At 32.4% G+C, this 27547-nt stretch overlaps 1 protein-coding gene and 1 non-coding gene across 3 annotated transcripts in view; both read right to left on the bottom strand.

The window, feature by feature from the left end:
- LOC106647423 (uncharacterized) overlaps positions 1-27547 on the bottom strand; it is a 132803-nt gene that overhangs the window by 83304 nt on the left and 21952 nt on the right. The gene's annotated exons all lie outside the window — the stretch shown is intronic.
- On the bottom strand, positions 11000-11071 carry TRNAP-UGG (transfer RNA proline (anticodon UGG)). The gene has a single exon. It is a non-coding gene; the product is annotated as a tRNA-Pro (tRNA).

Consider the following 27547-nt stretch of genomic DNA (forward strand, 5'->3'; position numbering starts at 1 on the left):
GAAAAAATACTATAGTTCATTGCCCATAGCTCATTAAAATATTTACATTTTTAGTTAAAGGATAGCTTGAGACTACAAGGGAATCAAACGTTAAGGAAATTGGATTTTGCTTTAAATATGCAAGTTTACTATGACGTTGTTAGAAAAGTATGCCATCCCAGGAATGTTTTATCAAACGTAGGTGGAAAAGAAAAATTTTAAACTCGAGAAACCATTGTTATAATGTTTTTATTCATTTTGAAGTGTAGATTTGTTTAAAAACTTTTTTCGTGGTGATTGTCCAGACTATACATATATTAATACAATAGGGGTATTAGATTTACGCTTTAGATCATAGAGTACTTATTTTTATTTTAAAGTATGGATTTAATTGATCAGAATGCAATATAAATTATTTTAAATACCTTAAAATTTATTCTAATCTGCACCACCAAGAAAAAAGATTATGATTGTAGTTGAAGGCCAAGTTATTCTTAATTAAGAGTAGATTATTAATGGAAGGCTTCATTCATACAATTTTACAGTAGAAATTTCGATGATAATCATTATTGAAAACACGAACTTTTATGATGTTGAATGACATGGCCTCAAAAAAATACTCCTGACTTTAATATCAAAGAGTGTTATAATAGGCCAAATACAGTTTCCTCATTTGTAAAAACATAATTAATATTTTTTCAATACAATTAACAAATCTATTAATTTAACTGGACATGCAGTAGGTAGTTTTTATTTAGTTTAGTGTTAGTATTTTTACAGAATTCAAAATACATATTCTTGATGATTGTCTCTATATGGATGTAAATAGAATTTTCAACTTAACTATTTTGTCTACTAATCTACTAATCCAAATTCTTATTTGCAGTGTGACTATATTTTTTTTCTTAAGAAGCTGGAATCAAGTGGTTTAAAGAATACATAGTGCACCAATTTTAAAAAATTTATTTCATACAAATAAAACACACTTGACCCGTCTAACTTGTTGCAAAATTTAACGGAGCATATTATTTCTTTGATTGATTTTTTTGGTTTTTGGTCACAATTCAAATGCAAGTGTATTTTTAAGGGACCAAAATAGCACTTTGTGTCCTCGGTAATAAAAACATTATTTGGGATCGACATTAAGGACATCATATCATCGGCATATGTTTCAATCCAACGTATTTATTATCATATAACCTTGATAGAAGTAAACATTTTTTTTCGTATGTTATACTAAGTGCATAAAATTAATATAAAAATTATAAAACAGGTCATATCACTTATATTAATTTATTCAAACGTCAAGAAATTTGATCCTACTCCTAAAGCTATTGACTATTGGATCCGTTACCTATTTCTGAGAAATACCTTTAAATAAATAATTCAAACGTACATGGTAGAGAAAAATGTTACAAAAATAAAAAAATGACTGTTTCATTCAGATTTCAACGAAGCTCTGTTATATCAATTTTTAGCGATGAGAAGTTTTTTTTACTCACTAAATTTTGTTGAAGTAATTAGTTTTTTTTATAAGACATTATTATCTAAAGCAAAAAATTTCAAAAACATCCATTTAAACAATATTAAAGTATTTGAAATAGAACAACAATTCTTGGAATTTTTGATGTTTCAAAATCATTAGTTGCAATGAGAGATGATGACGATCTTTTTTCAATTAAAAAAGTTTCTGAATAACATCTCTAGCGTATGGAGATAAAATGCAAACCACCTGTTAAAGGCTGAAAAACTTATTACCAATCTGAATGTATAAATTATTATTTTCCTAATTCTCTGCTACAAAAGTAGTAGGATCTACAATAATCCTTTGCCCAACTAGAATATGCTCAAATTACTATTTATCGGCTAGCGAAGAATGTTATATTGTTTATGCATTAAATTTTATTAATTTACATATTATTTTGTATATAAAAATAGAGTACAGTCATACGGTATCTACAAATATCAAAACATATCCATGTTTTTAGGTAAAAAATGGCAGTCCTCTCATATACAAAAATATGATTATTGGAGTCTATACGAAAGGCAATAGCACTCAAGATTTTTGTAATGATACAGAAGTTTCTACAGTTTTTACTCCAGTGTCTTTATATATGAACTTTATTATCACAGCTATTACAGATAGAAAAGTGGATGTAGCTAATGTCCGATCTTCAAACACGTGAGTCAACCTTTTATTATCCTAATACACAAGGATTAGTATATGTAAAAAAAAATCATAACTAAAAGTTTTTATTCATTAAATTAAATTTTCACTTACTCTGCTTGACATTCATGAATGGGCATTAAAAAAAACCTTGCAGAGATACATTTCATCATAAGTGTAAAAAATCAAGAACCAACAGTAATTTCAGTCATATTTTGTTGGTAAAAAATTCACAAATATACAGTGCGAGTCATTAGTTAGTTAGAATATCGAAGGGGAAGGGGAGTTGACTAATTGTACGAGTGTCAAAATTGATTCTGCACAAGCTGAACATATTGTTTGTCACCAAGGTTAATTTTTATCATACATGGGATTGTAAAAATTTTTTCATGGAAAAAAATATGGCTCGTAAAATTGGTTGCGAGCTCTTCAAGTTTCAACGTGATCATACTAGGACTTCTTGTACAAGGCTTTTGGTGTGCATTGAACTTCAAGCAAAGAGTTGTTTCTTGTATTTTTCGTGTTTGGAATTTGTGGTGTGTATACAAGCTTTGCTCGCTTGCGTCCGATTCCTCGAGACGGGCTTGCTTGGAATTACTCTGTGTTTTACGTGATATGTGGTATGAGTTGGAAATAATTTTGACGCACGCTAAGTCTTTGGTGAGTTTCCTTCTCTGAAGAAAAAGTTTATCGATGGATGCGAAATAGCACAAGTGCGAAAAATTACGTGTAAATGTATTTTCTGAACCTTCGAATCAAAGTACATTATTTTGGTAAAAATTTCCGTCAACCCTTGGGTGTGCTTTTTTCTTACTTTTTTTTTTTGAAAAAAAAAAAAAAAAGCTAAAACCGATGTTATAAAACTACTATTCATCGATGAAAAAAAATTGTTTGAACTTACAGAAATATAGCTACACTTTTTGTTCAGGTAAGAAGTCTGACAGACGTGCCTTAAATGAAAAAAATTTTTTTTTTCTTAAATTAAACTACTTGTTAAATACTTGCGTCATAAATAAGACATTATTGTATATTTGATATTTTACGTTTTTTTCCGGTAATTTTCAAGTTATATTTTGTGCCTTGGATAAGGTAAATGTCCCTATTGTGAACACAAATTTCATCACACTTACATCTTTAATTTTTTTTTCTTAACTGTGAGCTTTAACAGTAGAAATTTTGGTATGAGCTGGTGCGCTATAAATTTACCATTATTATTCTAATTTTTAAATGTGGTTCTTAGTTGTTGAAATGTTTTATTTTAAAAAAAGATTATAAGACCAAAATGTACATAATTACGAAACGTTGTACCTATTGTTTCATATTATGTCCCTATTTATGAAACTTTCTAAAAAACGTAAATTGATTATATTTTAAGACAATTAAAGCTTTTTCACTTGCATAACACTATTTTATTTAACAAAAATAATTATATCGTTTATTTGTTTACTAGAAATATAAAAATTCCTGGTTGAAGTTTGGTGCCATAATACGTACAGTTCAAAAGATAGGAGATGTACGACTTTGTCCCTATTTATGGAATTATCTTTAAAATTGGTCATTTATTGTATGTAAAATGAAATTTTTCTTGTGAATTCATAAAAATACATAAAATACACAACTACCACAATTTTTTTATCAAGTTAGTTGTATAACAAATACATGAATTTTTATGTTCCATGAATAGGAACACGTTCCACGAATAGGGACATTTACCTTTTTATATTTGCCATATTTTTATTTAAGTGTAACTGTAAAATAAACAAAAATTGAACGTTACAGTAAAATCTGATATATCATCATCTAGATAGGCATTGACATACGGTTTATAAATTATCGCAGTTATGAATGAAATGACTTACTCTGCAGTAAGATACGTTTTAATTCGCTTACAATTGTCGATAAAAATAACTATTTTTTTCTTAATGCAATAGTTTTGTAACAAATATCTGTAACTATCAATTGAGTAGACAACTATATAGTTACATTTTTCAATGATTAATGAATTTTGTACATTACTTTTCATGGCAACGCTATACGTATACGTTTTTATCACGAATACTTTTGCCTTACTAAATGTCAACTACAAAATATTAAAAGTAATGGCATTGTATGCAACAAATGGCTTTATTTTTCTGTACAAACTTACGGTAAAACTCACGTGGACTTGAAATTATTATTTTTTTTTTCAAATTACAGCCCCGAAAGCTCAAACTAAGCGAAGCCTAATGTACATTTAATTATCGACGACCAACCGAAGAGATAACGATAGAAACGATGTAGGAGGAGGGGGGGGAGAGAAAAACAGAGGCTTTGTCAACGCATAGCCAAGGCGTTGTTATATTCAAAAATATCAGTGAACAAATACCTTCTCGGTGGCTCGATTATAGAAATGCAGTTCCGCCGGTCTCCGAAGTTAAGCATCATTTGCTGCGGTGAGTACTTGGATGGGTGACCGTTCGGTACTCTTCGTTTCGCCCGTGATGTGTTCGTTTCGAGGACCGGTTAACTGTGTCTCTGTCGTCTTGACCAGCTTGAAGGTGCAGGAGTTAGTCGTCCTTGTGTCTATACGTAGACACCTGGACCTAACTCCTGCCGACTTTTGTTTTTTTTTTCTTTATTTTTACTTTAAGAGAATGTTTATCAATTTCCTTGGCATTAAATTATTTTTTTTTACGCATATTAAGCGAATTAATAAGCATACAAATTAACGTTTGACAGTTAGGTATATACGTATTTATTAAACGCGTATGGACCAACTGAGGAACGCCAAAGGTGTGACATTAGAGGTGGTTGATGAAAATAAGGTATATAGCCTTTTTTTTTATTGAGGAAATATGGTCCTGATTTGTTTGGTGTAGTTAAATTTAAAAAAATTTTTTTCTCCAGTTGGGGGGGAAACGCACCTTGACACATGCTTTTTTAACTTTTGCACGTTAGGTGTATTATATGCAAAATATTTTATAGATTTAACTCCTTCTGGTTCTTATATTTTATTAAAATTTTTTTATCTAACATTTTTTTAAAACGTATATTAATTTATTTTTAAAAATAGCGACACATTTTGGTAGTACATCATGAATGGGTTTTCCCTCGAAATCTTTTACATAGACGTGTTACATCAAATAGTGACAATAAATTTTATTTTTTTTTATACATCGTCAGCCTCACGTAGTGGTGGGATTATAATTCAAAAACGGTCATGTTTTGTCTCGTTTTTTTTTGCGCAACATACAGTTTCAATGACATTCATTGTTCTATCTCGTTACTGTATAAGTAGTCAGAAAAAATGCAAGTCTCATGTATATACAACTTTTTTATATCTTTTACTATTATTTAAATTATAATCCTGCAGATGTATACGTAAAGGCAATGAATATTTGAAAATAATTTGAAAATTGGTTTCTGGTGAGTACAGTATAATGTTGACATAAGTTTATAAAGTTGTGAATACTACAGTTGTAGATCTCAAAAAAATACAAACTTTCGATATTTTTTTATATTTTTTAAAAACTTTTTTGATGCTCTGAAAAATGAAGGAAGTACTTTAGCAGGTCAAAAAATCAGTTCTTTTGGCCACACCTTATGTTTTAGATTTATGTATGGCCGCGAAAAAATTTAGATCCTGTGTTACGTTTCACAGAATACATATTTGAATTTAAAATGTGATTGTTATGGTCTGGACATTGATAATTCACACAAATAGCCAAAAACTGGAGTAGTAGTACTCATATTGATGAATCAAAAAAGTTTGTTAAATTTCTACGAATATAGTTGTACCTTTTGCTTAGATAAGAAATTAGACGGGGCGAAATCAGCAATCGACTGAAAAAATTAATTTGCCCACGATTTTTTGTATCGCCTTGTTTAAAATGTGCTACTGTATGGGGAAATAAAGTTTACGAAGCGGAAACGTGGTCAGAAATGGTTTGAACAGATTTTTTTAAAATAAATTATGAAAATTAATTTGGAGAAACAAAAAACTGCTCCTTTCTTTTTGGCCCATTCCAAACAAATATTTAATTGGGATGTATATATACGTAAACCCCACAGTTTTCGAGTAAAAAATTCCTAAAGTTTAGAAAAATGCGTTTTTTTTCTATTTTCAGAGCTCCACGAAAGTGCTAAATAAATATATTTTCATATTTTATAACACACGAACGTCACTCGTCAACCTTCCTCTACAATCTCAAAAAAAAAAAAAAAAAAAAATTGTTAAAAATTAAGTGACAAGATTACACTAACATGAGAGCGTACGCTAAAACGCCCTGAATGTTTATTACAAAAAACAATCTTGCCACTCAGTTATTGACAATTTTTTTTTGGAGATTGTAGTGGAAGGTTGACGAGTGACGTTCGTGTGTTATAAAATATAAAAATATGTTTATTTAGCACTTTCGTGGAGCTTCGAAAATCGGAAAAAACGCATTTTTCCAAACTATGGGAATTTTTTACTCGAAAACTGTGGGGTTTACGTATATACATTCCAATTAATTTTTTGTTTGGAATGAGCCAAAGAGAAAGGAGCAATTTTTTGTTTCTCAAATAAATTAATTTTTATGATTTGTTTTAAAAGTTTTCGTTCAAACAATTTCTTACTCCTTTTACGCCTGGCAAACTGTAATTCCCCGTACAGTAGCACATTGTAAACAAGAAGGTGCAAAAAAATTGCGGGCGAATGAATTTTCGCGGTCGATTGCTGATTTCGCCCCATCTAGTAAGTAATTTTTCTGCATTTTGGGAACTCATTTTATCGGTAAGATAATAGTTATTATCTTTTGATTATATTATTTATACTATGTTTACCCGTAAAAATTTCCTTTTTTGTAAATTTACTCACAATTGTGTTTACTACAAGACGAAAATAAATCATATTTATAAAAAATTCTGTCTGTGTCTGTACGCAGACATTGGGCGCAAGAGTTATCCATACGTTTAAAAATAACTAATATTTAAACTTATGCAATTCAACTAGTATAAAATATTTATATTCTCTTTAAACCTGAATAAGTAAAAAAGTCACTTATTGCATCAGTTAATCAGCTCTGCACTTAGAAATAAGTTAAATTAACTTGGAATTATGTTAAAGTACATTTGTATGTTAGTTAATTTACTTAATGGATGTAAAACATTAAAGTGAAATCGTCACTTAAAACACATATTATTTTTAATTTAGAAAAAAAGTCTCAACCTTGAGTCTTAATCAATTGATAAATCATAACTTTGGAACGTTGGAAAAAGCCTTACTAGGTTTTGACTTTTATGGTATATCGACAGGAATCAAAAAAATAGAAGTAGAAGGCAAAGTACTTGTAATTTTTATAAAATTAAAAGAATTTTCATGATAACCAAAGTTTAATCGATTATATTTGAATTGCCAGTATGGAGAATTAACTCTCAAAGGAGGAGTAAGGCCTTCGTCTGAAATCTACAATCCCAAGGACAGTTTTCTCTTATATGAAAATCAAGTGTTGAACATCGATATGAATGTAGGCTGGAATAATATTGAAGTAAGTAAATCACTATTCTTCACATACTTTTGATTTTTATACGTTATCAATTAGTTTCATTTATAAAAATCATAAAGTTTTTACATGTGAGACACCTGCTTTATTAATACTAAAGAAAAACTACTGCCAATGATTCAGCAGAAAGCATTATTAAAATTTAATCTTCAACTTTTTGTTCAAAAAAAAAATGTGATATTCTGGTTATTTTTTTTTTCAATTATTGCAGTATACAATTATGATTTTCAATTATAGGATTTTTATCGTAGAAACTAATTTCTATTTAGTTAAAAATAGATATCAAGATGAAATATTTGTAAAAGTCATGGACTAAAAGTATAAATAACAAGTTGTAATGGACAAATACTGACTTTTTGTTGTTCGAAACGAAACAAGAAAATTTAATCCCTTCATGAAGTAAAATCCTACTATCTATTTTTAGGTAGCAATAAAAATAAAGAAAAAGAATATTTTAGGCAATGAATAACTAAAAGTATTCATCAGGATTCTGGGGCTGAGTTACTAATAATTAATTTTTTTTATGCTAGAATTTTGTTCACAAAACGAAATTATGTTTCTTTCAGAATGATTTAAAATAAAAACTAATGTTCTTTTAAAATTTATGGTATTCAATAATTTTTTTTAAATCAAACCGTTTTAAATATTAAAAAATATTTGGAAGAACCTTGTAAAAATACCCATAACGTTATATTATATTTTATATTCATGGTCTGGTGTAATCTTTACAACATTTGAAGGTCTGGATCATTAAAAATAATTAAAAATGAAATTTTAGTACCAACGTACAAAAATCGTATCATTCAGGCACTGAAGTCTTACTTTGCATAATGGTGACGAGAACTACTATTAGGTCAACTATTTGAAATAATTTAATTTTTACGTGTAATTGTTGAAAATGTTTCTTATTCAAACTTATGTGTCAAACATTTAATAAAACAATTTTAACAATTAATTTAATGAATATTAATTTATTCAAGACTATACATTAAACGTTAATTGACTTGATACTAAATTTGTATAGTTTAACGGCCACGTCAAATGGACAGCACTATGGTCTTGCTACGCTTCTTACAACTTGAGTTTGACTAATTTGCAAACGAAGATCGTCATTGACATTGATTTCAGAAATTATGTAGTTAAATTGAGATATGTTAAAATTCATAGTCAAGCGTGAGATTCATTTATTTTCAACTACTTTTCTACCTTTTTTGATATATAAAAATATGTTAAATCATTTTTTCACAGAGAAACCAGTAGACATACAAATACTGAATCTTGCTCCTATACCAAAGATGCTGCTACGTTACAAGGAAACGATTTTATGGAATATGTAAAGATCAAAATTTTACAAACAATGGAAAGAAAAATTATGGAAAGAATTAAAAATATAATTTCTAATGCGAATACATTCCCTAGTGAACTAGGTAAAAAAAAGATTATATTTAATAATGTTTACTGGAAATTTCATCATACAAATGAATTTAAACTTATTGACATGTAGCGTTGTGTATGGTAGCTATAGCTTATTCGATAAATTAAAAAAAATTTCTAATTTCTGTAATTTGTACTATTTAAAATTTCAAGTTGTTATTGCATTGATATGTAATTTTTATCGTTTTTTGTATATGCAACTGAGAAATATCACAAAAAATACAATCTTCTTTTATAATTACACGGAACATACCAAAAACATTATTTAATCGATATTTTATGTTATTACTCGTTTTTCAAATTTGTACTTCAATCTAAGTTTGATGATATTAAATAGTATAAAATCGATATCTTTACAATCATATTTAAGATTTTATTGCGTTGTATCTCATAATCGCGATGCCATGTTTAATTTCTACCAGTTGTTAGTCGTTATAAAATGTGAAAACTAGATGAAAATAAAATTCAATAGTTTAGAGTGAACTAGACACCTTGAAAAAATCGCTCTGAGCCTCTGTAGGCGTGACCCTACTTAACGCATTACCTTATCTGTGTATTAAGGTCACGACAAGTAAGCTGGATAAGGATTAAAGATCTGAAAGGTGCTTTTTAGAAAATGAATAACGTAAAAATCGACTATAAAAAGAAATTTCTGCTAGAAATTGAGTAATTACGTAGCTACTTAAAAAATTTGATGAGTAAATCTTTTGTAAATCAATCATCAAATTTTGTTGGTTTTTCCTAATGAGGGCTCATAAAAATTTTGATTTACTTTGTAACAAGTCTTGTTATCTGTGGCGCAATGCTTGATAGATGAATACCACGAGTCGATAAATGAAAAAGGATTGAAAGGAGAAATAGTTTAAGTTTTCTCAGTTTCAAGAGTCCCACGCTCACAAGGTCACGGCTTTTAATATCACGCTGGTTCACATCAACGGTGAAGGTTATCCTGACGTGGCCAGAGCCAGCGGCGTCCCACCCCCGGGGTCGTTCCAGTCGAGAGATCTATGCTGAGGCAGGACGAGTCTCTAGCGCCGAAACTTCCCGTGAAAAGGACTTCATCAGTCCGCCAACTCAGCCCACCAAACAGAAGCCACTCGATGAACAACACTATCCACGATCTAGATAAGTGACTGTCTATTTTGAATATTTAACAAGCTATTGCAAATCGACCAGAAAAGCTCGTACCGTTGTCGACCATTTATATAAATTCGTACCGCGTGGAATGACTCCGACTGCGTCGCGATTCGTTCTGTACAGCCAGATGTCAGTGTAAACCATTTGTTATGAGAACCTTGATGTAAACCTTTTATTATATAAAACAGCTACAGTATGTCAGTTGGTTAAAAATACAAGCGCCACTCTCTGATTTTCCAAAATTTCCTCAAATCCTATTGCCTATGAATTTTAATGTTTGTTTGTTGGATTATTTGCTGAGACGATGTCGTATATGACCAAAAGGGGTTTGATAAGACAGCTATCATTTTTCAGTTAGTTAATCTTTATGCGTGTCACCTCAAGTCAAACGTTTTATTTGCATTCAGAGTTTATAATTATTCTTGCTAGAAGATTTATTTTTAGATAAAGTGTAATTTTGTGAATTCTCCTTTTGTTTATTTATTATATGAAGTTTATAACAATAAACTTTACAACGTATTAAAAAAACTTCATTGAGTTGTACTAAAAGTAGCAAGTAATATTTCAAAAACGCATGTATGAAAAAATTGTAAACATTATGAGGTGCCAATAACAATCCAACTAATGTTATAATTGATGTGTTTTCTGTTATAAAAACGTTTTTAGTCGCGTAATTTATACAACTTTATGTAGATAGTACGATTAAACTAAGTACTTGAAAAAAAAATTGATTAAATCTATGAAAAATAAAGTTCAAAAAGGGCTCAGCCGGGATTTGAACCCGGGACCTCTCGCACCCAAAGCGAGAATCATACCCCTAGACCACTGAGCCACATGCTTCAGAGGTAGCATGTGAGGGTTTTTCAATCGAACGATGAATATGGAAATTAAAAAACAAAAATAAGTGGGGGAACCTTTCACTTTGCTTGTGAGTATTTACATTTTTACGATGGCAATAGTTTTCTAGCCAAAAGAAATGTCTCGGCAGTCGAATCCTTCTTTAAAAAAAAATGTTATGAAACAAGTAGAACTCCTATCAAATCATTTTTGCGAAGTCAAATCCAATTGAACAACTGTATCCTGTAAAAGCTAAAGTTTCACTCGTGCGTACGTTCGATATTTTTCTCCCTCTGTATTTTATACGTTCTCCCAGGAAACTGGAAACTCAAGATAAATCTCGAGAGCGCGTGTGAAGTAATCTTATAGAAATAACGCGACACTCTTCGGCAAGCGGACGCAGATGCAGCCCGAAATCTCGTTTGCTCGTCTATTCGTTCGAAGAATGATCACGCAACGGCAACTCGGAACCGACAGACTTGGACATTTTTTCATTTCTTTTCAATAACTCGAGAAAAGTTGGACGTTACCTTTTTTTTTCTTAGTTTATTCCATCCACGTGGATGTAAACTTTTAAATGCAATATGAAAAAGGATAATTATTTCGAATAAAGACGGTTCATTTAAGCCGATAGTATGCTCTAGCACTCGAATTTTAGTTTTTTTCTTTTTTTTTTTAATTTAAACTCGAAAAATTTTTAAAAACTACAAGCATCAAAATACTATGAGCATAAACTATTAGAGTTCTAAAACATAAACAAATATTGCAAAGGATAATAATCGGTCAAAGTTTGTTCAGAAATCAATACAGCTAGTAACGTGTACAAAAAATATTATTTAAAAAAAGTATCAGCTAACAAAAATATACTTACTTTTAATTACTTATTACAATTAGATTACTCAACAATTTTTCCTAATCTGATAGTTGTATAAACTTTACATGAGAGTTCATTTCAACTTCCAGAACTTTCCGTAATCCTTTGTTCTTTCCGCTTTCCTTCTCAAACTCATTTGTTTCGTGGTACTGGCCTGTAAATTCTGTTTTCTCCAGCCAAAACAATTAAAGTTTTGCCGCCCACTTTGTTTACCGAAATTCGTTATGGAGCAAGCAAGGACTAGTAGAATTTTGGTTGTAGCGTCACCTGCAGGCCTTTCCGCCAGTAAATTTCAAATATCGTTTAGATGTTGAAGAACATAAAATAATTAACAAATTTTGACACAAAAAAATTATGTTATTCATTAACAGTTACTTTCCATTTATATTGGTTTCATTTCATCTTTGTTTGTTGTAGTTTAAAAATAAAAAAAATAATTTAGCTGAAAAAGAGAGTAATACAAGGACCAGTCATGAGTGAAAAAAAAAAACAATTGTCTTTTAACAACAATGAAATTACGGTTTAGTATTTGACAAATTTACATACAATTTTAACTGTATCAAAGTATATAAAAGTATACATTAGTATAACTGTGTCAAAGCACGTGACTAAATCAAAATCGTTGAAAAAAAAAATTATAATAATAAATAATAAATATTTTTAGTACAAATTTGTTCACGAAATCATGGTGAAATCATGCTAGGATCACATTGAAATCACTGAAAATCGATCGAAATCTTAGAAAGCAATCTGTATAACAGAGAACTGCAATACGAATACCCACGTGTAAAAATATTGCCCGCGCCAACTCACGTAACACAAGAGAGGGGAAAAAAATGTCCGTGTCCGAAATGCTCAAAAATTCTTCCATTTTACAAAAAAAGCGCTGCGACATCAAAGACGGGCGAAAAGAACAGGAGAGCAAAAGCCGGGAATGAGGTGCAAATACAGCGCGAAATCCGAGAAGCGAGAGAAAAGCGTCCAATTATGCACGGTCGCTTAATTAATTAATCAACGGACGCCGCGCGCGCCATGCAGCTCTAGACTCCGTATTAGGACAAGGCAAAAGTCGCACGTATCAGATACACACACACACTCGAGAGCCCGTTTTAATTAAAGACTCGCGCCACTCGAATTCGACTCCACAGCTATTCTCCTTCTTTTCCCATTGACACCAACGACCGTACGTGCATGTATATACATACACACGTAATGAGCTGTATTTTTGTCTAGGTGTATTTATAAAGGTACACGAGTGCGCAGGGCCGGTCGTACAGGACTGAATTAATAACAAACGGACGAAGGAGGAAGGGTCGCTGCGGGTATACGATGGGAAATGATAAACGCCACCGTCGCGTCGTCGCGCAAATGCGTTATGCTAATATTCTTTAACGTCACCTCCGAGACTAATCTCTCGCTCTCTAAATCATATCTTCATTCCTTTTGTTCTTCTCTTGGGCGCGATTTTTTTTTTTCTTCCCTCAACACAAGATACGGAACTGTCGATTGGATACGCGGTAATTTTTATCACCTTTTTTTACCATTACGCAGCAGCTGGCCTATGGTTACTTTTTTTTAGTTTGGACGCTCACACGTGTGTTTCTTTTATAGATATGCAAATCAACTGCTGAGGTTGAGCGCGAGATACGTGTGGCGTATAAATTAGTTATTTATATGGTACTTTAATTGATTTCGTATCGTACGTATAGTGAGCACTTGATGTCGAATATCAGCTCGATATTAGATACAAAAGCAGAAACATTTATTCTTAATTTTAAATATTTATCTTTTCTCACTAAAACTGATGATGATATCATTATTGTTATTAATACTATTATTGTTACTAGTATCATTATTTTTATAATTTTTATTTATTCGTACATCTTACTATCATTACTAATATTGTTGTTACTTGTAAATCAGTTTTTTTAGTTAGTCTGCATATCGTTGATCAGGAAAAAGGTGGCAATTCGATTAAGCAGAAAAAGGAAAGCTCGAGTCTTGAGGGGGAAAAAAGGAACACAAAGGCTGCATTGCATTATGAGTTATCGTGCTTTAAACGATACGTTTCCCTTTAACTTATCCCAGATAATAGAGATACTGTACTTTAAAGCCAGATTTTCATATTTTTGACTGTCAAATTATTGTTTTTAAGTTCACCTACTAATCATTTGATTGTATTGTTAATTATTTACATTTTTTCTTTTGACAAATACAATTGATGTATTTTTTTTTGGGAATACTATACTAATACTTCCCAATTTTTCGATTTTTACCATTTACACTCACTAGTACAAAAAAATTTTCAACTATACGTCGTCACAAAAGACAAACAAATTATGGAAATTCTTACATCTTTACATCCAACAGACATAACTACCACCAAACCTCTCCTCTCTGCAGTCCTTAATTAATTTTTTTTTCTTCTCCATATACACCACGCCATTTGCAGTCACCGCAACCATTTTCACCGAAAAACCATCGATACCTCGCGATTTCTTACCCATCCCCTCGATGATAATCAACCCCCCCAAACGACAGTCCCGAATCGCGCAATACTCCGACTCGGCACGTCTTAACGCAACTTTTATTGTAATCAATTTTTTCCCCACTTGCCTGTGTATACGTATTCACGAGTGTGGAGACAATCGTCCCCTTCGGCGCCCGATTTTATTGCACCCTGGGCACGAGAAAGGAGGGAGAGGAGGAAGAAGCGCGCCAACTGTCGCGGTAATACTTTCGTACGGCCAACCTTGCCCCGTCCTTCCTTTGGCCGTACGTACACGCCTGATGGCTAATAGCTCGTAATTGACCCCACGTAGGGGCCTACATCATCGAGCGATCGAAGCCCCATTAGGGATGAGGGTGCGGTCGGGAGCACTCGAATTGGTCGAGATCCAGTGATCGGTTTTTGCCGTCGTTGGATTTTTGTTTGCAGGAAGTTCTTCGGGACTTGGTGATTGATTCGGCTGAGGCGTTGGACGCGAAGGAGAAGAGAAAAAAAAAAAAATTAATCACGCAAAAGGGCCGATTGGTCCCTCCGATCTCTCCCTCATGATGAATGTTTCGGTTCACGGCTTTTGTCAGGAATACTGAATTTGATCGGTGGAGGAGCGGGTGCACCTGCAAGTACTAGAAGGGACTTGAAGTCAGGGAGGGTTTTGGCGCGTTTGAACGATAAGTACAGGAAAAAACGTGATTTTGCGTTTATTATTGATGAAGTTGACAAATTTCACTTGTATCAAACTGGTTTATAAAAACCTATACTGAAGAAAATTGTGGATATCCCTTGACAGTGTTTTTCACAACTTCAACTTAATTTAAATTAAAAGGATTTAAGCTAAGGTTTTTTCTGTAACTCAATTATGTAGTACTTGAGTTACTTTTTGTAATTAGTAACAAATTACTGCGCAGTAAGAAAATATAGAAATAACATGTACAATAAATTGTTCAAACAGTTAAAATCCCATTTCCTAGTTTTTCCTATTTTAATTTTTTTACATGAAAAATACTCACGAGTATCAGCATTTCAATGAAAGACAATTGATATCTTTACTTTATTTCTCGTAGGAACAGTTAAAATAAATTTTTTTGGAAAATAATACGGTGACATCTTCTTTAATAGCTACACCGAAAAATTTTTACTTCACAAAACAACGACACACGACACGAATGAACAAAACATAATATTAACATTCTTTGTTCAAAATTTATGTTCATTTTTTTAAATATTTATCTTGAAGGCGTTAAGTTAAAAAAATATCAATGTTGGACTGACGAATAAATGTTGGTAGTTCTATATTTAAAATATCGCAAAATAAACCAAGTATGAAAGAAGTTAGAGACAATTTTAAAAAACAGAAGTTATTTCAATTAAGATTTTTAATAAATAGCTTTCGATTATTTTAATTAACGTCACAATTATGTATGAGCATAACATTTTTAATTAAATGTTAGATAAATAAAAAACTTTTTTTTTGTAACAAGCCTTCCAACAAACTCAGACTTTTAATGTCCACCTTTCAAAAATCTTATATTAAGAGCCTTAAGAAATCTAAAAGATTTCTGTAAAATAAACATTACAAGTCTGTGTTTGCTAGGTTGGTACTAATTTCACGATGAATTTTGTATCCTAGTATAAACTTGAAAACAACTTAGCGTTAAAAATCAATTTACTGATGGTATAATCACTTTTGTTTAAAAGTTTTATTACACAATGTCTCTGGTATATGACTTGGAAATAACTTATTAAAAAAAAAAAAAAATGTTATTTCCTGGTAAATTACTGTGTGCTCAGTGTTGCATTTTTTACCCATTTTTGTAACGAGAAAAGTTTTCTATAAAAAAAAAAAAAGAAGAAAATTAATCCCGCGTGCTTATAATATATCACGTGTTTTTGTACTGGCTGAAAGTTGAATTAAAAATTAATCCTCTTATCCATAAATATTTTCCCACAAAATTTTCGCTGACTAATGCGTAAGATATACGAAGGCGTGACATCGTTTTAAATCCTCTTTACAAGGCGCGTAAATTTTCAAAGCTGTTAATACTGTTTACGGAATCGCCTCAAGGACTCGGGGAGACGAAAATGTTGAAGATTTCAGAAGTTTACGAAAACAAGCCTTGAAGTTTCGTTCTACTCAAAATCAAAATAGTATTGTACGTACAACGCCATACCTTGTCCATGTTTCAAAAGTTATATGAATTCGTGTTGATTTAATTTCCAAGAAAAAATTTGAATTAAAAAAACGTCATGCTTACACACAATTGTTGCATTATTTAAAATAATCGAAAGGTATCCATTAAAAATCTTCTAAAAAAATTGTCTTTTTTAAAAATGTCTCTACCTCCTCTTCAAGTCTCTTTATTAATCATGCCCTTGGGAAATTAAAAGAAGCTAATTATTTTGCCGTCACTCGCAACTCTCGAGGCAATACTTAATAACAAAACGTCAATAAATCTCAGCTGAAAAATGTATCAAGAGCCAAACAAGAAAGTATCAAACATCGCTCAAAAATTCGAAAAATTAAAATTAAAAAAAAAAAAAAAAAAAAAGTGTCATAAAACATCGATCCACTGTGCTGATGTCGAGCCGAAAAGAAAACAAACATGAAATGTCAACAATACGAATCTTTGGAACAAAGGAAGAGTAAGAAAAAACACCAACATATAATTGGCAAAGTTCGACAAACAGAAAAATCCACACACCCGCACCTCAATCATAACTTCCCGTCGTCGACGCCCCGCTAATTTCCAACTCCGTCTCGCAGCTCGTCGATCCCGAAGAGGAGAGCGAGGGGGCGTGCGACATAATTCCGGTGCCCGTCTTCTCTTTCGAGGGCAACAAAAGGCGCTGCTACCGGAAAATGAGAAATACGTGCCAAGTGCCTGGCTCGACTTTTCCCACTTTCTCGTCCCCGGAGCTCCAAACGATCCCAACGTCTTGTGTATCACGCGCGCGAGCTTCCTCCTGCTACTCGCGGTGATTTTGCGCTGTGATGCACTATACCCTTTATGCACGCTTTTTTTCTGTCAAGGTATTTTTTTTTCTTTTCTCTCTTTTTTTTTTTTGTTTTGTAGCAGAAATCGTACAAAACATGCATCGCGACGCATACTTTGAGTTTGTAAAAGTCGGGCAGAACTCCTGTAGTGATAAATTTTAATGGGCACTTTTGCAGAATCATTTTCTATTGTTTCACATTGTAAGGAATTTCCCTCTGCTGTGTATACTCTTTAGAGACATATTTTTTTAATACAAAATGTGTTTGAAACAACTAAACGTGATGTTTTGTTTTATTGTTACGTGAACTCGTAGCAATGTTTATCGTAGTTACTGACAATAAGCTCAATTTTGGCCATACTTACATCGAAAAGTGAAAAAACTTAACAATCAACTGTTTTTCATTTCATTGCATTTCTTAATCAATATTAGAGATTATTTATTATCTTATTTAAAAAAATTTATTATTACGTTACTAAAGCTTTTTCATTCGTTGTTTAATTGGTTTCAACAGGTCACGCAGTTTCTTTAGTGGGTTTTTGCAAAAATCACGTACACTTAATTTTTTATATGGTACGACTATGAGATAAATTGATAATATTTGATTTGTTAATCCTTTTCAAAATATTTTTATTATTTTACAATTTCAGAATTACAACAAATAGGTTGTTATTAAAAAAAGGGTTTTTTAATAATACTTTTTTATTTATTTAAATCGTAACGCTCACAATTAAAGTTATTTTTAAGAAGCATTCATATGATTTGTGGCATTCTAAAGATTGCATAAGTTGGATGTATGTGTATACGTTTGCCAAGACAAAAAGATCTTAAGCACAATCTTATTTTCTTTGGATAATGTAGTATTTTGTACTCATTAAATAATTAATTACCAAAATACCGTAAAATTTGAGTAGCAAAACAAAAATTCAGATCAAAACAAAACACGTGTTTTTGCTATCAAGAGTTTTTTACCATTTTTGAGATTAAGATAAACCATTACAATTCTGAGTAAAAAATACAGTTGCATTTTAAATAGATAAATAAAAAAGCATGTTAATATTTTTTCTAATGAACTAATACAAGTTTAAAGTAACACCTTTTAATTATTGTTTTCAATTACGATTTTTTTTAAAGTTTACACGTGAATACGGAAAAGCTCTGTAAAAGTATCGTTAAGCGTTATACCAAGAAAAAAAAAAACTTAAAAAATTGAAACTCCTTACGCGAGGTATACGCTGTAAACACGGAAAATCCCGAACACAGGTGTATTCCCTCGAGCAGTTATGTAATGAAAAAAACAAAAAAACAAAGTACCACCGCCTGGAAAAACACGCGAAAACGTCGATCTATTCGTCAATCTTGAAAAAAAAAAAAAAAAAAAAAAAAAAATCAGCTAAAAGCCCCTGAACGGTGTATATCCGCGTGCGAGCACGCCTCCGGCAGTCAGCTGGCACCGACGCGCGCAACGTGAAATACAAACCCTAAGTGCTGATGAAGACGAATCCCGCGTCTCGGCCCCTTTTATTTATTTTTTCCTTCACTTCTCGCCGGGGCCCCCTTTCATTTCCTCAAACGACCGTACACCTCTGATGCGTGCACTCGGAAACACACAATCGCGTTGGTGCACGGGCGCCAAAGAAAAAGAAATGCCGGGGCGCACACACGCGAGCTGGGATGAAACTTGTGATATATACTTGTTCACGGATCGATATTCGAGGTCGAGTGGTCGTGTGTGTGTGTGTGGGTGGCGTAGGTGCGCGAGCGAAGGCGGCAAATGGTACGAGCGATGTGCTCTGCTTGCTACTGGCACCGGCGCTGCGTATCATTCGATCTAGTACGCTCTTTTCTTCCGCTTCTGTTCGCGCTTTTCCTTTTTTCATCCCTGCAGTTCTTTTTTTTTTCCTTTTTTTTTTTTTGCTTTTAAAGAAACTCTCCGTTGGGAAGTGGGTTGTTTTTGGGTTAGGCACTTCGTGCATTTCGTCGGGTTGGATGTTGGGGATCAAACGCTGTTTTGTAACACAAGACGAAAATAAACGAAAAGTGAAAAAAAAGTACTGAAGAATTTTAGGTCACTGAAAGACATTGAACGCGAGTGAGAAGCCCACATTGTCACAAGTTTTTAAGATAAATGGTCCAATTACAAAATGGTTTTCATCGACTTTTTATCTTTATGATGTAATACAAAATTTTTAATTATATTAACTATGTTCTTGATATAGTTCTCTGAGGAGGGTGTCAGAAGGACACCGAAATATTGGAAATATGTTTTAGACAATAAAATACAGCCATGCTTTTATATTCCACTATCTGTAGATCATTTATTTTATACAAAATTTTTAATATTTATTTTCAAAATTAAAATTTATTGTAATTATTGATGATAAAAATTTTATAAATTTCATTTTGATATCGTAAATAATTTTATTTTGTAAGTAAATCTGAAAAATAATAATCTAAGAGTAATAAAATATTCGTAACATGAAATATAATATGTATGTACTCGAAGTATTTTACATATTTATGAACTCGGTCATTAACTGTTTGACGTTGTTTCCAATTATTACGTATTGTGGAACAATAATTGACGAAAAACAAATGTTTAGTTTGATTACTTTCTAATAAGATTTTTTGCCAATGCCACACAATTTTTTATTTTTCTTTTTAAATAAAATTTTTCGTGACTCCTTGATGTTTGCCAACTTTTTTCTAATATTCTCTTGTTCATATAGTTATAACATAACCTTTTTTTTTTAATTATCGTGACAATCAGATCTTCTCTTCAATGAATGATTCTTTATTCATAATTTTTTGGCTTTAGGTATTCGTTGTCGACTATAGGTCATTCGTTTCAATATTTGTGGGGGCATTTTTTAAAAATTTTAGGGTGAGACTTTTATAACTGAAATATGGGATTTACTCAAAACTCTACTTGTAAGGATTGAACTCTAATTTCACTTTATAAAGTATCGATATTAGTCGAGATGCGAACCGCAATTTCTTTTAGTTGAGCCAAGTATTTAGCTGACTAAGCTCTATACCGAGGTGCTCCAAAAAGTTTGATTGTGAGCTTTTTTTATTCGTTGAATGATTGGTTAGAAAAGATCATGTGGATTGTTTGATTAGGTTTTTGAAAAATTGTATTAAATTGTTGGGAAAAACAAGCTTATACTGTGAAAACGATCACAAGTAATATTTTATTTGTTTGTCCATGTAAAAAAACATCTAATCAAATCATTTTATTTTACCAAGGTTGATATATAATTTTTTTATACAAAATATCTATAATTATCATACGTATATAATAATTATAATTAGAAAATGTAATTTTACGTAATATATTACACATTATTCTTTGAAATTTAATAATTATCGTTATAATATATAATGAACATTTATTTTTTTAAGAAAAGGTTTTTGAAGCATCACTTACTTATTGCCATTATAGAAATTTTTTTTAAATAAGCTAAAAATTGTAAACAAGATTTTTATTGTGTAGAATGTAAAGTTTAATAATTAATTGATAAAGCGCAGTTTCACATGTAACATTATGCAACAAAAACAGTGTAGAGCGCCCGGGGGTGTATCTGAGCATAACAAAATTATAGTAATTAGCAAAATAAAATTCATTAAAAAAAAATAAATAAATAAATAAAACAGGTAAACAAAACAAAAATATCGAGTAAGATTGATTACTTGTAGTTTTAAAATAACATATAAAAAATAATTTTGAGATGAATTCTCATATTATAAAATCGATAGAGAATCGAAATTACCATACATAAAGCTTAGAAATACTATTGCGAGTTTTATAATTTTTTTAGAAAATTCGTAGAATCTCGTTGTGGAAAAAAGTCGTAATCTACAGACGCGCTTGCGATCCTTCGCAACGTCATACAAATTTTTCAAGGCTACCACCTTTCCGCGCATTTCCCATTTTTATCATGCTTATTTTCCCATACACGGAGTTTGTTAGAAAAAAAAAAAAAAAAAAACTTTCCGCAAAATTCACGTAGCAGACTTACTTGTTTACTCGAGGATATTGCAGTCAGTCGAAAAAATAAAGAGTAGAGAAAAAAAATATTACTCCGCAGCAGCACCACTTTTCCGCCATACATAGTGCGCCATTTCTTTCCCAAGACGTTTCCGATATAGTTTTCGCTCGAGAGAAGATATGTGCGATGCACTATGCTGCCCACAGAGTGTACGTACAAATATATGTACACGTGAAAAAGAAGGAAGAGAAAACCTTTGGGAGACAGGCTTTCGTTCATCCTCAGTGTATTTTTGTGTAGCAAACGACGCTGGCGGAAAGCTAAGATGCCTCTCAATTTCTTAGTTTTTTTTTCGATTTTTTTCTTCTACATTATTTTGAATTGTAACATTGTCGAGTATATTTTCAATCGAATAGAGATTTTTCATGTCCATGTTACTCCGAAATGAAAATTAGATTATATTTTTCTTTTCAGCGAGTACTTTTATTCATTTCAAAAAATCTATTCAAGTTTGAGTATTTTTTTATTCTCTGACAGTGAAAAACAACCGAATTCCATTGGTTTTTAGTACATTGCAGTTGAACAAAAAAAATCAAATCTATTTAGACATCTATTCACTTAACCGAGTTTTCTGGCAGTTTATTTATTTTAAAAAGGTAAACCTACCACGCAGTCAAGGAGGTTTGGAAAAAAAGTTCAAAATGTAAAATCGTATTAAAAAAATGTATGTTATATTGAAGCATATCATCAGGAGTGCTCATGAATTTCGTCAGATTTTTTACCGGGGAAATTTTTTAGAAAAAAATTATTAAATATTGACAGTTTAACACGGTCTTTTATGAGAAAACCAGTTTGCTTTTTACTTGAAATTATGGTATATTAAAAGTGTGTTAAAATAAAAATAAAAAAAAATGTTTATAGATACGTTAGTAAAACAGGAAGATGCTCGACAAAAAAAATCAAGCCTTGCCAGGCATTTTTCAAAAATATAATCACTTAGAGTTGTACAGTTTCAAGTTTGTAGAGTGCAAGAGGAGGTACGCGGTAATCTCCCCGTTCCTCGCTTCTCCGAATGATACTCCTAAACCTCCTTAAATCGTTTGAGCAAAACGATTATACGAGGCCGTATGTAAATTAAGTGCAAATTTTTGTCACACATCTAATCATGAAAATACAATGAGGAATATATGGTGTAAAGCTGAATCCAGAGGGCGCCAGGATCCTCCAGTCCTAATTTATGGATGTATTGCACATCCGTGAATAGAACTGTGAATACGTCTGTGTCAACACTATCGATGAACACGATGATTACGTTACCAATCGGTAACCAACGAATGGTATATACGTGATATATACACACTCACACGGATATATAATACATGCGTGAGTCAAAACTGGCGGGTCCTGGCGCCCTCTGGATTGAGCTTCACACCATATTACCATATAATGTCATCCTTCATTGAAGAAATGGTTGAGAGAAAAAAAATCAACCACAAAATGCAACTACCTTAACTCGACCTTAAAGAGCTGTATTATAAGTATGAAGTAAAAGAGTTAAGAAACATCAAAAATAACAAAAGTTACAAGATATTTTTTCGTTGCATAATGACAGTTTTTGTTCAAATTAGAAAATAGGCATTCGATGATCGCAATCATCCATAGACTAACAACGTACGTATAACACACGGTAAATGCGATAGGGAATCCCAAAATGCACAAGGTGCACATTTAGCATTGAATCAAACAGTTTCCAAGTATCCATATCTCGAACGTAAAGCCACACGTAAATAGATTCAACCCTATCTAATGTACCCAAGACATTTGAATGGTATTGCTCGTAAATAAGATGATCAACTGAAATACCAATTGACGTGACCAACTCGATTCTCAATTTCCCGGGAAAGCATTTGGCTCCTGCCCACGCGTACAGAAGCCAAGTCGGTTGTATCAATATCAAAACTCAGCAGCAGTTCTTGGACTCCCGCACTGGCGTTTGATGCGTAGTACACCTAACCCACATGTATATACATACACAACGAGAAAAGAGAGCGCCCGCAGGGGGTCTTTGTGCATGGACAACCCACACACACACGCGCATCCACAGCTCGAGCCAAATCGGATAGCTATACGTATACACACGGCAGAAGGAAGTGTATCGTAAATTTCCAAGTCCTTGAGAGAGAGGGATGGAGAAACTATACTGGAGACGACGACGGTCAAATTGTCCGGGAGGACTAGTTAATATTGAAGCTCCGAAAGAGCGGAGCGACGGGGCGGAATATGGCATTAAGCTTCTCTTCCTCCCCGGCACGCCCACCCCGCTCCGCGTCCTTTATACTTTGCCGGGCTTTCATTTTCCATGCTGACTGTGTGCGCGCCCTATCTCTTGTTCTCTCCACCGACCCTGTTTCTCTTATCTGCATTGCATGACCTCCTCCTCTTTTTTTTGCCCACCGTGTGTATTGTGTATACGTGTACGAGCCACGACTGTGTGAGCAACATAAAGCTCGAGAAAATGTGATTCTTTTCTGCAACTTCAACTACTTATACAAGTAGTGTGCGTTATATTCTCTTCGTAGCGCGGGCTTGGGTACTATTAATATTTTTTCTTAAAAAAAAAAAAAAAACGGAAACAACGGGAAGCTCATAAACAGGGGTTTTTGTTTTTGTTTTTCGCGGGCTATGTTTTGCTTCTCCATTAAAAAGTTGGTCGTACCGTGCGTGGGTTTGGAATGTAATATTTGCAAAAAATGGCCGTATAATCAGCCGTGGCTCCGGATTTCGGTGGTTGGGGTTTTTTAACTATAAGCTGTCATGTTGTTGTAAGGATCGAAATAAAAGTTTTTTCCAAAAATGAGGACAGCTTTTAGACGATAAAGTGCCCTATTTTTTTTGTTTTTTAATTCCAAGTCCAGTTTCAGTTCTAAGTCCAAAAACAGTTCTGATCATTTTTATTTTATTTTTTTAAGTTATAACTTGGATTACGTTAAGGCTATCATTTGTTATTAACTGGAATAAAAATAATTTGACACTCCATTTTTTTTTTTTTAAAGATAACTCGGTTACTAACGTTCTGACTTGAAATAGTTTTACAAATGTCAAATGTTTATTTTCTTGTTTTATTAAAAGTAATACTCTTAATGCACTGCGTGCGTGTATATCCTACATTTTACAGTTATCAACGAGGTTATCAGCATCTAAAAGTATACAGACCCAATGTTAATGATAATTAAATCATAAAAATATTAAAATTGGTTACATCATAATAATTTTAAAAAATCGACGTGATGCACTAAAACTTATGGTATGGAGTTGATATTCCCATGTTCACGAGAGCAATAGTTCGAAGGAAAAGAAAATGGCACTCGTAGGAAATAGTTTTTCAAAGAAAAAATAATAAAAAGAATCAACTCAACACCCAATCAAATATAAACTGAATTTTTGATATTAATCAATCGGACATAAATCGGCGACGAAGAAAGTATTCCATTCGTCAAAATCCTTCAAAATTGAACTGTAAAGCCATCTAAAAAAAATATATTCAATAAAACAAACAAAAAAACTGAGTCCTCGATCAAAATCACTCGCAACAAATCGAAAATTCGATCGTACAAGGGTGTGCATCTACAATCGGCGTTTCCCTTTAAGAGGAGATGACGAACTCTCCGTACATTCGTATATTGTTCTCGAGAGAGCGGCACTCCGATGATCGTCCAAGCGGAATCCTGAGACAATTTCACTGTGCGCACCTATGTACTGCGGAGTATGCCACGTTCGAGGGCCTAATTCTCGATGAACGACAGGTAACGATCGAAGAGCCGGGTACTGGAGGCGAGTACATTTTATTGAGGTATAAGCAGCGCTAAGTGACATGTTACTTTTTTTTTTCATTTCATCTACCAAACAACGACACTGGACTTTTTTTTAATTTGACGAGGGAAGTCCAGACATTTTTACTTTCCGACGATTTGCAGAACATTTGGATCTTATTTCTAACAGTTCCACGATTGGATAGATGACTCAATCGTCATTAAATAACTAATCGATAGAGTGTGATTTGTAAGCTAAATTTGGTTTTTTTGCAGGATCAAGTACTCGGTTTATCTTCAAAGATATGATATTTTATATAATTAGGATTTTGCATGAAAAATTCTTTTTGGACCGTCTTGTACAATTTCGTATAATACCTGAAAATTATGGAATTTTAAAAGATACAGAAAACACCATATGTGTGTGACATCGTAAAGTATACATTACACATGAATATTCTACAACTACGTATGAAAAAAATGAGCCCAGAAACATGAAAAACGATAAAAAACTTTTAAAGATACAGCGTTTTGAAAAAAGTATCGAGTATACATATAACCTCAAATAACATAGAAACGGTTTCATGAAATTCGCTCAAAATTTAATCGTGTCTACATAATACCAAATACAAGTATTTCTGAAAGTTTCAAGAAAAAATATTTATTTTTACTTGAGTTATAGTAAAACATAAAAATGACTGTTTTTCACACATGTGTTTATGAAGTCACATACACAAGGAGTATAATATGTATAGCTATGAAAAATAGAAAATCTTTGAAGAGCTATATCTTATAACGTTTTTAATTAAAAAAAAAAAAAAAAAAAAAAAAACACGTGTCGATTACTTTTCAAAATTACACAAGACAGACCAAATGGAACTTTTCATGCAAAATGCTAATCATGACTCAGATCCTAGATGCTCGATAATTGGGTCATAGACTTCTATTCGTATATTTTCTAGGGAAAATAATAGTAAAGCACCAGAGCGAGACAGCCTAATGTACCTTCCCATCGGACGCGACAATGGAGCGCGGAAATAGACCGGCCAATCTTCGATAATCCGCGGGTTGATTCTATTATGTTTGGATGCAATCACAATCGGATTCTAGGAATAAAACGTCACAAAAGCCCGTGGATACAGGAACACAGAAGTGCGTTCAATAGGGAGGCAAAGAAATGGAGGGAAGAATGGAAAGCTATCACGACTAGCTAATCAAAGGAGAGGAAGGAATCTCGAAATCCTATCTTCGGGGCGAGCGAATCGATCGACAACGAGTCAGACGATGCCGCGGGTTGTCGCTCTAATCCTTTCGGAGGTTGACAATATGTTTAGATCGGATGGCGATTTGTCGTTTGTGTGACTGGTATGCAGCCAAAACGGAAGCGATTGTTGGGCAGAGTGTATTGTGTGGGCTTTGTTTTTTTGTTGGATTTTTATTTGGATTCGACGAATTGTGATACTCATGAATGTCGATGGATGGATCTTTTTTTTATGTTTTGGATCGAAGAGTATGGGGTGTATTGGAATCTTGGATACACTGCGACTGTTTTGGTAATGTCAATGGCTTAGTACAGGGACGTGTTATCTCTGAAAATTATTTTTAAAAAGCCATCATTTTACGAAGTAGTATTGAAAAAGGCATTATCTCAAAAATGTGGGCAAAAACTGTAGATTTAACGCAGAACTAATTTTTTATCCTCATGGCAAGGGCGTTCTTTTTAAATTTGGCGTCAGTTTTTCCATTACAATGGGGAGTCAAGACAAAATCACCATTTAACGAATTTTATTTTCTCAAATGACGTTTGATAGCTCAATAATATGATGAAAGCCTATTTTCATACAGTATCCATGGGAGTACCTGCCTATTTTCTAAGAATTTACTGATGTACAATTCAGCGTAATAAAAATTTTGTGACTTAAAAGTTTTTTGAAAAAAAAAAAAATGTAATTCTTTGACTTATACGAAACATTAAAGCTAGTTGCTAATATAGATTAACTGCAGTAAAGTATCTAATTCCTCGACTAATATAATTGTTACGTAATCAAAAAATTTATAAACAATCATCATAAAAACTATTTCTATAACATGTCACTAATACGATATCTGAATCTCAATTTCACATCCGTGGTACCTTTAAGAATTACCAATGACTCTATACTCGACTCTATACCTGTTGAGGCAAACGTACGTTACATGATCAGTGCTTGTCTGAAATAATATTTGATGATCGAAAAAAATTTTTAAAACAGTATGTTTTTCCAAGATTATTATTCTTTTACGATGATGCATTTCT

Source organism: Copidosoma floridanum, unplaced genomic scaffold (assembly GCF_036245765.1).
Source record: "Copidosoma floridanum isolate Cflo_tuat_1 unplaced genomic scaffold, Cflo_Japanese_pri ptg000035l, whole genome shotgun sequence".
NCBI lineage: Eukaryota > Metazoa > Arthropoda > Insecta > Hymenoptera > Encyrtidae > Copidosoma > Copidosoma floridanum.